This window comes from Furipterus horrens, unplaced genomic scaffold, assembly GCF_987537825.1.
Source record: "Furipterus horrens unplaced genomic scaffold, mFurHor1.1.pri manual_scaffold_7, whole genome shotgun sequence".
Lineage (NCBI taxonomy): Eukaryota > Metazoa > Chordata > Mammalia > Chiroptera > Furipteridae > Furipterus > Furipterus horrens.
The window spans coordinates 58538645-58551843 of record NW_028327177.1 but is presented as its reverse complement, the minus strand read 5'-3'; positions in this window follow the sequence as shown (position 1 = coordinate 58551843).

The window sequence follows — 13199 nt, the reverse complement described above, 5'->3', positions numbered from 1 at the left end:
AAAATCCACCCTCTATAGTGACAGTAAAATAGATACTAGAATCTTTGTAACTAACGTTTTTTGAACTTCCCTCCTTGGTGAGCTGTAGTGATTGTAATTGGCTCGGTCCAACCCAATTCTTCTGCAGAGTTCACCTAACAATCACACCAATAACCAATCATTTGACTTGTCAGGTACCCACCAGATACACAAGTATAGTTAGGATCTTTGTCATCAAACTTATACCATAGCGAGAACACAAGTACTAAAAATATGGGACAACTACTTTAGGAATTCAAGGAGGAGAAAACCCTGAGTTTGCTGGAAGTTTAGTGGATGAAGACAGCCTTGAATTTTCTCTTGAAGGATAGACTGGATTCAGATGACAAGGGGTACAAGGGGTGGTGGTGAAGAGAAATGAGTAGTGGGGGAAAGCTTTCAGAGAGAGACCCATAAAGATAAGAACAAACACAGGAGACAAATGTTTGAGTCCAACTAATACTTTAAATATTAAACACTGTTTAACACATCAAAGTGAAAATAAACCATGCCTTCCCAAATGTAAAAGTTAAAGGCAACATCTAAAAGACCAAAGGCAGTTCTTTTGACAGGGGAGACCTATAGAAAGTTTGGAGTCTCACTTTTCACACCCCTGTGAAATGGAAACTAAGCAGGTCAGATGAAAAAGCCCTGAGTGAAATGGTGATATAATTAGCATCCTTTAAAGCAATTGTTAACCTTGGCTGCTCAAACATTTGTAAAATTCCCTGTCCAGACCACAGCAGGATCATGACATCAGACTCTCTGAGGCGGGACCCAGCAAATTCAAAAACAGACAGCTTTGTTTGTGTGACTTACCTCAGACTCCTTAGGATAAATAGACTATGATGAAGTACAATCTGTTTCTTAATGACAATGGTTCTCAAACTTTAGGGAGCATAACATACACCTGGATATTTGTCAAAATGTGGAGTGGCAAGGACCATGTTGATTTAGCGGGTCTGACTGTGGTTTAGTAATCTGCATTTTAAACAACCCCACACCCAAGTGATTCATTTATGGATGAGTCTCACTTGAACTATATTTTGTGCTGCCCTATAAATTGCCTACCAGCCACCGCTTAACTCTAATGCAAGCCCATAAACTTCAGTTTCAGTTTTCTAAACCATCAGCTTTTGCTATCCAACTTTGGAAAAACATCTGAGATGCTTCCATTTCTGTCATGATGTTCTTTCACCCGAAATCCAGTGGTGAAACCCTCAACCCCCCAATGTGATGGTATTTAGAGATGATTAGGTTGTGAGGAGGTCATCAGGGAGGGTCCCCATGATGGGCTTACTTACCTTATAAAAGAGGAAGACAGATAGACAGGGTCCTGAGGTGAGCTGGGCAGCAATGGAGTGAGCAGAACCCAGGCACTCCCTCCCAACTCACTGGGCCGCAAGAGTCCCAGGCAACTCTGGAAGGAGAGGTAATATTTCCCTCCTTCAATATTTTGTTATGACAATTTTATTGCAGACCAAAAGTTGAGAAAACAATGCAATGAAAACCTTTGTATCCTCCACCTAGATCAAACAGTTCTTAGTGTTTTGACATCTCTGATCATTCTCTCTTTGTATGTGTGCAGAGAAACACAATATCCTGAGAAACCATAAAATCATTATAACCTGTACTTCTGGTCAATATGGCAGCGCAGTTAAACATGGCTCTCTTCCTCACACAACCACATTAAAATAACAATGAAACGATAGAACAACCATCATTCAGAACCATCAGAAATTGAGCTGAATGGAAGTCTACAACTATGGAATTAAAGAAGAAACTACATCTAGACTAGTAGGAGGGCAGAGACACAGACAGAACTGGTCCCACACCCATGTGTGGCAAATAAAAATCACAAGGGTATCTAAGGAATGAAGGGTCCCAGCCCCACACTAGGGCCCCCACATCAGGGTTCCAGTGCCAGGAAGAGAAGTCACCATAACTTCTGGCTATAAAAACCAATGGGGATTGAAGCTGTGGAAGACAGAAACTGCCAGAACCTCTGGTAGTTTCTTTTAAAGGGCCCATGCACAGACTTTCTCAGACTCACTCTCTCTAAGCTCTAGCTCAAGAACAACAGATTAAAAGGCACCAGGGACATATGGGGAGGAAATGATTTGTCTGGCAGCAGGACAAGAACTCGACGGCAGCATTCTCTCAGGCAAAAATGCTGGCAAAAACCATTGTTTCTTTTCTGAGCCTCCACCCCAACACAGAGCCACAGAGCCAGCAGAGGTGCTCCAATCTGGTTCAAACTGTTTACCCCTGATGTTTCCCTGATGCCCTACCCTGCCCAACTTTGGGGCCCACCCAAGCTGTTTCCAGTGGCTTTTCAATACAAATGGCTTATTTTGCCACATTCTCCAGATTTTTCTAAATTCTCTCAAACAAGCAGCACCCGGCTTCAGAGAACCCCTCCGTACTTCTTGCTAAGTTGTTCCAGGCACAGCACTAACAGCAGCCAGCCTTAGTTCACAGCTTGGCCTAGTCTGGGCACCTCTAAGCCCAGCACAAGTAGCAGCCATCTGAAGTGCACTTTGTAGCTTTTGCTGTGTTACCCTGGACCAAACATAGGCAGTGGCTGGCCTTGGACCCTAGACCAAACTCAGTCAGTGGCTGGCCTTGGACATGCCAATAGCAATCAAGGCTAAACTATAAAAGGAGGGTATACACAGCTCACACAGTGGGTGCACATTTAATACCCAGTTTGGGTGATAGGGGAGGCTATGTCACTGGACCATACAGAACACCTACTACATTAGGCCATTCTACCAAGCCAGGGAGTCATAGCAGCTCTACCTAATACAAGGCTTCCAAAATGAGAAGACAAGGAAACATGACCCAGATGAAACACCAGAACAAAACTCGAGAAAAAGAACTAAACAAAATGAAGTCAAGCAAGCTACTAGAGGCAGAGTTCAAAACAGTGGTTATGAGGATGCTCAAGGAACTTAGGAAAAGAGTAGATGAACTCAGAGAGAACATCAAGAGCATAAAAATGGACATGGGAAGCATAAAAAAGAACCAGTCAGAAATCAAGGATACACGAACCGAAGAAGAACAATTTATAGGAAATCAACAGTAGAGTTGATGAAGCTAAGAATCAAGTCAGCAATTGAAATATAAGGAAGCAAAAAACACCCAATCAGAATAGCAAGAAAAAAGAATCCAAAAATGAGAATAGTGTAAGAAGCCTCTAGGACAATTTCACACATACCAACATTCTCATTGTGGAGATGCCAGAAGGATAAGAGAGCAAGAAATTGAAAACCTATTTGAAAAAATAACAACAGAAAACTTTCCTAACATAGTGAAGGAAATAGACATACAAGTCCAGGAAGCACAGAGAGTCCCAAACAAGCTAGATCCAAAGAGGACCACATCAAGACACATCATAATTAAAATGCCAAAGATTAAAGACAAAGAGAGAATCTTAAAAGCAGCAAGAGAAAAGCAGCTAGTTACCTATAAGGGAGTTCCCATAAGACTCTCAGCTGATTTCTCAAAAGAAACTTTGCAGGCTAGAAGGGATTGGCAAGAAATACTCAAAGTGATGAAAAGCAAGGACCAACACCAAAATTACTCTATCCCAGAAAGCTATCATTTAGAATTAAAGGACAGACAAAGAGCTTCCCATACAAGAAAAAGCTAAAGGAGTTCATCACTACCAAACCAGCATTATATGAAATGCTAAAGGGTCTCCTTTAAGAAGAGGAAGAAGAAGAAAAAAAGACAAAAAATATGAGGAATAAAATGGCAATAAGTATATATCTATCAACAACTGAATCTAAATATAAACAAAATAAACAAGCAGAACAGAAACAGAATCATAGATATAGAGAATATTTTGCTGGTTGCCAGATTGGAGGGGAGTCAGGGGGATAGGCAAAAAAGGTGACTGTATTAAGAAGTACAAATTGGTTGTTACAGAATAGTCATGGGGATGTAAATTACAGTACAGGAAATAGAGTAGCCAAAGAACATATGGACTTGACACGTGGGCATGGGCAAGGGTGTGGGGAATTACTGGAGGGGAGTTGGGAGGCATCTGGGTGAATAGGGAGCAATGGGGGGGGGGGATTGAGACAACTGTAATAACATAATCAATAATAAAATAAATAAATAAAATAGGAAGACAGTCCAGTCCAGAGCTTTTTCTTTCTCCCTCTGCCATGTAGGACAGAGCAAGGCGGCAGTCATCTGCAAGATGACCTCACACCAGGAAACAAATCTGCCAGCAGCTTGATCTTAGACTTCACAGCCTAATGAGAAGTAAATGTCTGTTATTCAAGCCACTGTCTATGGTATTTTGTCACGGCAGCCCAGGCTGACTAAGGCAGGTGCCACATTTCAAAACTGAGGCCATTGGATCTGCTATGAAAGCAGCCTAAACATGTTCGCCCATCTCTTTCCTTTCCCATCACAATAAATCTTACAGGAGAGGAAACACACTGAGCTTGAACAAACACCTTTTAGTTAAAATATGAATCATCTTGGTTCTCAGCTTCATTCATAACTGGAACTAAATCTGGCCATTTTTGTTAAGCTTTACTTTATAAATACAACAGGTGGGAACCCTTGACTTGATTAGATGGAAAAGCAGATTGCATCCAGCTGTGGTAAGTCCTGTGGTTCATTGGAAGCAGCAGTGATGGATTCTGGGTGGAGACAGGCCTCCATGGAGGGTGCAGCAAGCAAAACATGCCTGCACTGCCCCATTCATCCAACAAAGGACCCATTCATCTACCATGTGCCAGGCTCCAGAGACCCAGCACTGAACAGCACTGGCCATGATCTCCCTGCATTCTAGCAGGAAGAGATGGCAGATACTTTGGGATGGCAATAAAAACTGGAAAAGAATGATAGGAAGGTAAGAAACAGCTGTTTTAGGTGGCCAAGCAAAACCTCTCTGTGAGAGTGATGTTTAAACAGAGACCTGCATGTCAACAGGGAGCTGGGCACATAGAGGTCCAAAAGAGTATGAGGTGTGAATACCTGAGATGGAAAATGGAAACAGGTTGGCTTGTTTGAGGAACAGGAAAAGAAAGTGTGCCTGTAACTGCTGAACAATAGGGAGGAGGAGTTGTGAAAGTGAACAGGATCCTATCCAGCAGAGCCATCACTACTGCTACAGTGGCAAAGAACCACTTAACAATTAACACTCTAGGTAACAAAGCCCAGCTTTGCAGGCAGCCACCAGGCTCTGCCTTCTTTTTTATTTTATTTTATTATTTTATTTTATTTTATTTTATTGTTTTCAAGGCTCTGCCTTCTTAACTGACACAATGAGAAGCTTTCGGCTCCTCTTCCCCAATCCCTCCCCTCCAGCTCAAGAGGCCTGAAATTAGAGCAAAGAGGCATACTCAATATTGCAGCTTTGAAGACAGAAAATCCAGCTTTTAGTATCACCTCCAATTTTTATATATATATTTTTAATTTTATTTTTATTGTTTTTCTATTACAATTATCCCACTTTTTCCCTCATTGCTACCCCCTACCCAGCCCACCCCTTCTCCCACAGTCAATTCCCACCCCGTTGTTCGTGTCCATGGGTTATTTATACTAATTCCTTTATTAAACCCTTCCCCTACTTACCCCCGTTCTCTCCCTCCCCCTTTCCCCCCTGATAACTGTAATTCTGTTCCTTGTTCTATTTTGTTCATTTGTTTGTGTTGTTCATTAGTCTCCTGTATCAGGTGATACCATGTGCTATTTTTCTCCCATTGCCTGGCTTACTTCACTAAGCATAATTCTCTCTACTTCCATCCACATTGTTGCAAATGGAAGGAGTTCCTTCTTTCTTTCTGCTACATAGTATTCCATTGTGTTAATGTACCACAGTTTTTTAATCCACTCATCTACAGATGGGCACTTAGGCCGTTTCTGGCACTTGGCTATTGTAAACCGCGCTGCTATGAATGTAGGGGTACATAGGCTCTCTTGAATTGGTGTTTCAGGATTCTTCGGGTAAAAACCTAGCAGTGGAATCGCTGGTTCAAAAGGCAGTTCCACTTTTAGTTTTTTGAGATAATTCCATACTGTTTTCCATAGTGGCTGCACCAGTCTGCATTCCCACCAACAGTGTACTAGGGTTCCCATTTCTCCACATCCTTGCCAGCACTTGTTGTTTGTTGATTTGTTGATGATGGCCATTCTGACTGGTGTGAGGTGGTACCTAATTGTCATTTTTATTTGCATCTCTCTGATGGCTAGTGATGTTGAGCATTTTTTCATATGCCTATGGACCCTCTGTATATCCTCCTTGGAGAAGTGTTTTTCAGGTACTTTGCCCATTTTTTAATTGGGCTGTCTGTCTTCTTCGTGTTGAGACGTGTAAGTTCTTTATATATTTTGGAGATGAATCCCTTGTCTGATGTATCATTGGCAAATATGTTTTCCCATATGGTTGTTTCCCTTTTGATCATGCTGATGTTTTCTTTTGCTGAGCAGAAATGCTTCATTTGATGTAGTCCCATTTGTTTATTTTTTTTTTCATTTATTTCCCTTGCCTTAGGAGATGTATCGGTGAAAATATTGTTATGTGGGATATCTGAAATTTTCCTGCCTATGTTTTCCTCTAGGAATTTTATGATGTCACATCTCACATTTAAGTCTTTGATCCATCTTGAGTTTATTCTGGTGTGTTCATCTCCACTTTTTAGCTGGCTAGTTATCTAAACAACCTGAACATTGTTTCCCACGACTGTTAAATGGAGATAATGTGAATGCCTTACTCATAGGGTTGTTGTGGGCATTATATGAGATAATTTATTAAATTATTTACTACAGTTGCTGACACATATAAATGCTATTCTAATCTAAGGAGCTTCATTTCATTTCATTTCTCAAGACATTGATACAAGTCAAATAGAAAATCTCTCTGGAGTCGGCGGCGGCGGCAGCCGTCCATCTCGAGAGACGATGGTGTAGCTTCTTGAGTCTATCTGCACCGCCGAGAATGGTTGTGCAGTCCAACTCGGGAGTGACACGGTATCTGTCTCCTCCCGTGTTGAATCGACATCTTGCGATGACGCTGGAGTGTCCTCTCCAGTGAAGCTGAAGCTACAGAGCCTGGGCAGGGTGATATGGAGGGTCTGCTGTTGCCCATGCAGCAGACCCCCCCTCTCTTCGCAGCTGAAGGGTCCAAGGGAAAGACGGAGTCAATACAGCTTGGCTTCAGGTGCGCCGCAGGAGTTGCCGGTGTTGACTACAACGTCAAACCGCCTTAGGGACTCCGGCTCCGGATTTTCTGTCGGGGTTTACTCCCTTAGCCTTTCCCCCGAAGAGGTATGCCGCAAGGCAGCGGAGGTTTTTTGGAGTCAGAGTTTTCCTTCTCTGATGTGCCCTGACTGGAAGATCGAACCAGCGACACTTAGCTCGCAGGCCGACGCGAGCTACTCTCTGGAGTAGTCACACTGTAAGTTATGATTTGTTTACACTCTAGTATGAATGAGTCTGCAATTGTGTTCTCCAAAGCCCTACAAGGGTGAATTTAAGAGAGACAGAAAAATTCCTGATTTCAGAGGAACCAAAGGAAAGAGGAGAAAACTGGATGGGAGAGAGATGAAGTCTCTAAAATCTTCACAAGCTTTCAATTCTTTAAATATTAATAAAGGGAAAGAATTAAGCATTTATTTTGCCTTCCCTCTACAAACTGCATTTCAGGGTAGCCAACTGTTGATGAGAAATGTTTCTTTTTATAAAATGTATTCTAGCTAAGCCACAAGAAGCAATGATAAAGTGGAAATATAACCACTCAACAATCTCTAACGAACTGATGGATCAAGGTAAGGATCAAGGGTTACTCATTGAAAACCGAGTATTTTGTGTCTCCTGATGAAGTATATACAGCACCACCAGTGAGGCATTATCACTCTAAACTCAAGCCCACGCCTTTAGAGCTAACAGTTCTACAGAACAGAGGAACATAGTAAACGTCACAGGGAAGCAATCAGCAAAATACAGACCATGAGAAACTCTTGGATAAATCATCCAGTTTCTTCCACAAATTGCAAGAAAAAATGAAAAGCATGAGGGGAAATCTGTAGATTAAAAAAAAGAGTTAAGAGACACGCCAAAAACTGCAACGTATGGACCTATCCAAAGATACTGATTCAAACAAACTAACTATAAAATTAAAAGCTTATAATAAAATCAATGAAACTTGACTGGATATTTGATAATATAAAGGAAACTGCTAAATTTTTAGGTGTAATAATAGTATTCTGGTTACTTATTTTTTTCTCTTTTTTAAGTAAATTTTATTGATTATGCTGTTATAGTTGTACCAATTTCTTTTCCATTTGCTCCCCACCATCCAGCACTCCCCCTCCCTCCAGCAATTCCACCCCCCTTAGTTCATGTCCACGGGTCATAAATATAAGTTTCTTGGCTTCACCCTTCCCTATATTATTCTTAACTTCCCCTGTCTATTTTGTACCTACCAATACACTTCTTAATTCCTGCACCATTTCCTCATTTCTTCCCCTTCTTCTTCTCAGCTGGTACCCCTCCAAATGCTCCCCATGCCTATGATTCTGTTCCTATTCTGGTTATTTGCTTAGTTTGTTTTTGTCTTTATTTCTTAGATTCTGTTGTTGGTAGTTGTGAGTTTGTTGGCATTTTAATGTTCATAATTTGATGTCCTTTTTCTTAAATAAGTCCCTTTAACATTTCATATAATAACGGCTTGGTGATGATGTACTCCTTTAGCTTTACCTTGTCTGGGAAGAACTTCATCTGCCCTTCCATTCTAAATGATAGCTTTGCTGGATAGAGTAATCTTGGTTTTAAGTCCTTGCTTTTCATCACCTTGAATACTTCTTGCCAGTCCCTTCTTCCCTGCCAAGTTTCTTTTGAGAAATCAGCTGGTAGTCTTATAGGCACCCCTTTGTAGGTAACTCTCTGCTTTTCTTTTGCTGCTTTTAAGATTCTCTCCTTATCTTGAACCTTTGGAAATTTAATTATGATGCGTCTCAGTATGATCCTCTTTGGATCTAGCTTGTTTGGGACTCCCTGTGCTTCCTGGACTCATAAGTCTACTTCCTTTGCCAAATTTGGGAAATTTTTCTTCCTTATTTTTTCACATAAGTTTTCAATTTCTCGCTCTTCCTCTTCTCCTTCCGGAACTCCTATGATTCAGTTGTTGGCACATTTAAGGTTGTTCCAGAGGTTCCTAAGCCTCACCTCATAACCTTCATTTGTCGTACTTAATCTTGTCTGTCAAGTCTGTGAGCATGTTTATCACCAGTGTTTTGAACTCTGCAACTGTTAGGCTGGCTATTTCTTCATTGCTCAGTTCTCCCACTGGAACCTTGATCTGCTCCCTCTTTTAGGCCATATTTCTCTGTCTCCTCAACTTGACAGCCTCCTGTGTTTGCCTCTATGTCTTAGGTAGAGCTGTTACACTGTTATGTGGTAGGGGCAGAGCCTTAGATATTCGTCAGTATAGGGCAACCAGTTTCACCACATTGTGGCACTGTATGTGGGGGAGGGGTCTGAGAGAGAACAATGCTGCTTGCTCAGCACTCATCCCTTTGCCAGGCACTTTTTCCACTTTCCATATGTGACTGGTGTCCCTCTAGCTGTTGCTTGGTGATGGTTCCCAGAACAGGTAGGATTGGGGACATTCTATTACCATGGGGGCCCTCTAAACAAGCAGACTCTGCTGAGAGACCAGCAGTTTCCTCCTCTGCCCCAACCCCCACTGGTTTTCACAGTCAGAAGCAATGTGGCTTTATTTTCGCCAGCACTGGACCCATGAGCTGTACAGTCTAGTCTGAGACTGGGATCACTTCCCAGGTTTTCCTCCCTACTTTAAAAATGTATGACTGCATTTTCTTCCATGGGCCACAGTCACTTCCCTGCCGCCATTTCCACTACCGCTGACACACCACATCCTATCCTCCCCGGCTCCAACCCTCCTACCTGTCTGGATGAGTATTTCTTTTTTATATCTTTGTTTGTTGGACTTACATGCAGCTCGATTTTCTGGAACTTCTGGTTTTCTCCAGTTTTGTGGTAGTTGTATTCCTTCTTAGTTGTGGAGGGAGATGCAGTGTGTCTACCTATACCTCCATCTTGGCTGGAACCTCTGGTTACTTGTTAAAGAGTCCTTATCTTTAATAAATATATGAAGTCTGTCCAGAAGTATCCAGCCACATAATATGAAAATTAGATAAAGCCAATAAAATAGAGTTAGTAAAAAGGTTATGAGACATTTTCTTAGCAGCAGAAAATTTCTCAATAGACAATCTTGACTTTGACTCAAGAAACACATGTATAAAATCGTATTCCCAACTCTTTTTTTTTTTTTTTTTTGGTTTTTCAATTACAGTTGTCCCATTTTTTCCCCAGTGTTCCCCCCACTCACCGAGCCCACCCCTTCTCCCACAATCATATCCCTCCCCGTTGTCCATGTCCATGAGTCATTTATACACGTTCCTTCACTAAACCCTTCCCTTACTTATCCCCCTTCTCTCCCGCCCCCCTCCCCCCTATTGACTGTTATTCTGATCCTTGTTCTATTTAGTTCATTTGTTTATGTTGTTCTTTAGTTTCCTGTATTAGGTGATTTAAGGGAATTAAGAAAAAGTTGTCTTGGGCACTGAATCTAAACCACATTTTTTCTTCTTTTACCCTGTTAATAAAATTTTAGCCCATAAAACATTTATCATTTTAATTCAAATATATAATTTTCTATTTAAATAGAGAAAGTTCACAAATTTAAGATAAAAATTTATCTTTTTATTGGTAAAAATTATGAAAAATAGACATTTCTTGAAAATACAAGATTCAAGAAACATTGTACATAGGACAATGACACCTCATCCTCCTTCAAAGTAGGCACCTTGGAACCTCACACAGTTCTCCCAATAGCAATCAACTGCCCCATCAAATTTTCCTGCATCTCATCAACAGTCTGAAATTTCTTCCCTTTCAAAGGTGATATTAGTTTGGGAAAAGCCAGAAGTCCCAAGATGCCAAATCTGAGTTACAGAGGGGGCTGAGTCACCTGGGTGATTTGATGTTTCACCAAAAAACTCTGCATGAGACATGATGCACAAGTGGGCACGTTGTTGTGATAGAGCTACCAATCACCAGTTGACCATAGCTGCAGCCTTTTGAATCATCCGAATAGTTTCTGCTTAGGAATGTCCAAGCTTAATGAAAAATGTTATGCAGATTCTTTGCCCTGCTTGCTCAGTCATTTTGAATGCGATAGCCATAGTACACATGCTCACTCATCAGCATCTACCACCCCCACTGACTCGTATAGTGAAGTCATCATTGTTCACGCATGTGCATTCCAGTCCACTGTCCTTGGCTGCCAGGTTACATTGACGTCATGCAAACCATTTTCATTATATCAACAATGGCTGGACTTTTTCCAGACAGGCCTCATTGTATAACATAAAATTTGCCATTTTAACCATTTTTAAGTACACAGTTCAGCAGCATTAATTACATTCAGAATGTGTACAACCACCACCACTATCAATTTCCAAAATATTTTTATCACCATAAACAGAAACTCTTAAACAATAATCATTAAATGATTTTTCTCCCCACTCCCCCAGCCTCTAGCAACCTCTGTTCTACTTCCTGTCTATAAATTTGACAACTCTCAGTACCTCATATAAGTGAAAGTGTTACTGAACCCAACCAGTAGGGGGAGACCTACTGATCACTGCCTACCAAGCAAATCTTCAAAGATGGAGTTCCATGGAAAAGAAAGGAATCTTTTATTTAATGGTAGTTTCTTCCTAAAATATCTGGGTAACAAAAAGTAAGGGGAAAGAAAAAGTCAGCAAAAATAACCACTTAAATATTTGTCATTACAACTACTATATAGTTTTAAGAACTGAAAATAACACAATAACAAAAATCTGTTCACAGTGCTGACTATTATCACCAAGGCCTTTGGAAATAACAGCAAGTTTCTGCCTCAAAACCTGTTCCTTCTAAGATACAAAAAACAAAACAAACAAACAAAAAAAAACCCTGTCACCCTCTTCCAGCTCAGTTCAAGATTGCACTAGGAACCTCCTTTTCCACCCAAAAGTATCAAACATAGTGGCTTAGTTGGTTTCCAGTCGCTATCCAGCTTCAGGCATCTTTCAGAGTTTATGACTCCATGTCTCTGCTCACAGGCCTGCACCAGCGACCATTGACATGCCCCTCCTCCGCCTGGGGGAGGGGAAAAGAACCAACTGCCTTTTTGCTTTCCAGCACACTCTGTTTCAAAAGCCCTCTCCCAGAATCTTATGCATGCCAAAAGCCAATGGGAATGTCCAGCCTTCGAACCAATGAGGGCCAGTGTCGGCCACGTTTGCCATTGCTCCTCTTCCGGCCACCATGTTTAGCAAGGGGACAAAATTTCCAGTCACACACAAGTACCTCAAACTCCTCCCCCAATTCCAGAGAGGTGTGTCTTCCCATTACAAAATCATGCAATATTTGTCTTTTTGTGTCTGCCTTATTTCAGTTTGCATAGTATTTTTTTTTTGTATGTCTTATTGATTATGCTGTTACAGTTGTCCCAATTTCTTTTCCCTTTGCTCTCCTACACCCGGCAACCCCCCTCCCTCTAGCAGTCCCTCACCCTTAGTCCATGTCCATGGGTTGTGCATAAAGCTCTTCTCAATATCCCCCTGTCTATTCCCCACCCTCCTACCTTGCTTAATTCCTACACCATTTCCCTCCCTCTCCCCTTTCCTCCTCCCAGCTGCCCTCCCCCCACATGCTCTCCATACCTATGATTCTGTTGCCACTCTCGTTGTCTGCTTAGTTTACCTTTGTTCCATTCCCTAGCTTCTGTTGTTCATAGCTGTGATACTGTTTTCATTTTAATGTTCATAGTTTTGATATCCTTTTTCTTAAATAAGTTCCTTTAACATTTCATATAATAATGGCTTGAGTGAACTCTGGGAGGCAGAGTTCCATTCTGAATGATATCTCTGCTGGATAGAGTAATCTTGGTTGTAGGTCCTTGCTTTTCATCACTTTGACTATTTCCTGCCAGTCCCTTCTTGCCTGCAAAGTTTCATTTGAGAAATCAGCTGAGAGTCTTATAGGCACCCCTTTGTAGGTAATTCTGCTCTTCTCTCTTGCTGCTTTTAAGATTTTCTCTTTATCTTTAACCTTTGGCATTTTGATTATGATGTGTCTTGGTGTGG